At 41.6% G+C, this 2,425-nt stretch overlaps 1 protein-coding gene across 4 annotated transcripts in view; it reads right to left on the reverse strand.

Moving 5' to 3' along the window:
• Positions 1–1,319, reverse strand: part of LOC107272858 (NACHT domain- and WD repeat-containing protein 1) — a 43,878-nt gene extending 42,559 nt beyond the window's left edge. The window contains exon 1 of one of the 4 annotated variants that reach the window (XR_001539073.2): positions 1,163–1,316. The gene's annotated coding sequence lies outside the window, so the exon portion shown is untranslated. Of the gene's footprint in view, positions 1–1,162 lie in introns of all 4 variants that reach the window. The other 3 variants (XR_003061359.1, XM_015750449.2, XM_015750448.2) reach the window with 3 other exon arrangements.
• Between the last annotated feature and the right edge of the window lie 1,106 nt (positions 1,320–2,425).

Below are 2,425 nucleotides of genomic sequence, written 5' to 3' on the forward strand. Positions count from 1 at the left end.
GCCCTCCCTACCACTACTGTCGCCACCTCGCTGCTCTTCGTGCCGAACGCCGCCAACAGAAACCGGGAGAGACTTTGAGAGAGACCGTCATAAATTTCACGCTTGTTACCCGATCGATAACAATATCCTCAGTGTTTTGCAGAAGAGAAAGAAACGTGATGCAAACACGTGCCTCACGTGCCGTGTCCATTCGTACTCTCTATTATCCGTCTTTTCTATATGAAGTGTCATTTGCGTAAACCTTTCGTGTTCAAAGAAAGGAACAACGGTATAACGGTATGAATATCGGAGTTAGCACTTTTATCATCGAATTTTTCTAGCAGAATATTGTAGGACGTACGGTGCATGAATGCAGAATGAAAAAATTCGGGACTAACGAAACGGCAGGCGGGATTAAACGTGTTACGTTCTAAATTGGTAAATTTCATACAAAAAAAGACTGTTTTCAGACTAGATTTTATATTTCTGCGCGCCCGATGGATTTCCTGAGTTTATGAAGGGATTATAGAGATTAAGGGTTGCAAAAATGTTAGAAACTGAGATTAGGCTGATGGGGGCCTTCTTGAGGAATCGATGGGGAATAACTGGCTTTACGTGATAACTGACCCTTTCGTCCTTTATGCAAAATGCTTCCTCCGCTAGAGGAAAACTCTCGAGAGAGCAAAAAGACGGCAGCGCCGTTTAATGTCTTTCACGAAAAAGGATCGAATATACTTTGACTGCGGAAGCCCGAAGGCCGTTGCCGGCATAAGTGCGTTAATGAATAAAGTAACGCGACACGCACGCTATTCTGTACTCCTCTCTCTCTCTCTCTCTCTCTCTCTCTCTCTCTCTCTCTCTCTCCCCCCCCCGTCTTTTCCCCCAGTCACTGCTCCAAACCTATTTTTAGTAGCGAGTCGAATAACGTTTAAAAAATTATTAAAAATAAAATCGACTTTCACTGTATCTATAATTATCAGTGAGAGACGAAATTTGCCACCTTCAAACGTTAAAATCCAACAATATTACATAAATAGGAAATTGTTGGATTATATCTATGCGTACGAAGGAGTGAACTCGTGTTACAGATAAATTAAAAAGAAAATAACTTATCGAATAGACAATTTGAAATAACGTATAATAAATTAGGCGGAGTAAAGGATGAAAAATGAAAACAACTCACCGGGATGTTTCAGCAAGGACGACAGAGCCTGGCCTCCTCCTACGTGAAGGTCCGCACTGGTTCGCACCACTACTGATAAGAAAATCAAACGGCAAAGCAGCGGCCCGGCGGCCGAGCGTCCCGGCGCCGACGCGGAGTCCCCACCGCTCGCTCGCACCACCTGCACAGCCGCCTTCAAAATATCTAACAAAGACACAGGGTCCCAGGATACAGATAGCCTTGCTTGTTGCGCTTTGATAATCGAACAGGCATCCAGAGGACGAGGAACCGGATGGAGCAGCAGAAAATCGAACTTGTCATTCGTTCATCCCATATATATTGTGTGTAATGTACATAATTGCTTGATAATGTAATAGTAACCAATAGTCGATAGTAATCGATAAATAATTAAATAACATACGGAAATCACGGCTGGCGTTCACACGAAGCGCGCCATGTAACGAACAAACTTAAAACTGTGTTACAAGATTCTTATTTTTTTCGCTCGGCAATAAATACCTTGCAATTCTATTTTATCTATATATATATACCATTCGCTCTCAGTGATGTGTGATTAATTATTAATAAGTATTTATAAGGATCACCCCTCGGTGCTAATCCTCCCCATCCTTTTATTTATCTTATATATCTTTAGTTTTGCATTGAGGCTTTCTATGCAAGACACTTTTCCTTCTTCCTCTATTTCCATTTTTCGTCACTGTTATTACGCGGTTTATATTTTACAAAAGCGCGCCTGATATACGATTTTTCTACGTGCAAATGTCTGTCTATATATATATATAGTTATTTTAAAAAAGGCGAAACCATTGCGCAAACCTTAATCTTGCCGAATTCGCAATTCGATCGTCCTTTCTTGAAATATACGCGTACACATAGAATGAAGAATTAACGTCGTGGTATCTCAGATGAAAGGTCACTGATGCTCAATTACAAAAGAAGCCAAAAATAAAAAAGACGAGTTCTTGCGAGTGTCTGGCGTAATTTACAAATTGGAATTATCTATTGGAATCGTGCTCTTTTTTTTTTTTTAACGAATGCGCGCGGCTTCGGGCACTCAATCTTGCCAATTGGCAAACCACACGTTGTATATCGAAAGGACGATGGCAGAATTGGCACGAGTGAACGATTTCCATGACCGATATCAATCTTCCCCCCCTCACCCCTGAGGTGACTGTATATCCATTTTTATGGGAGCTATGATTCTATATAGAAATGTCATAGTCGTTTTCCCCCTTATCCACCCACCTCCTCCCCCCCCCCCTG

Source organism: Cephus cinctus, unplaced genomic scaffold (genome assembly GCF_000341935.2).
Source record: "Cephus cinctus unplaced genomic scaffold, Ccin1 Ccin1_scaffold1303, whole genome shotgun sequence".
Taxonomy (NCBI): Eukaryota; Metazoa; Arthropoda; class Insecta; order Hymenoptera; family Cephidae; genus Cephus; species Cephus cinctus.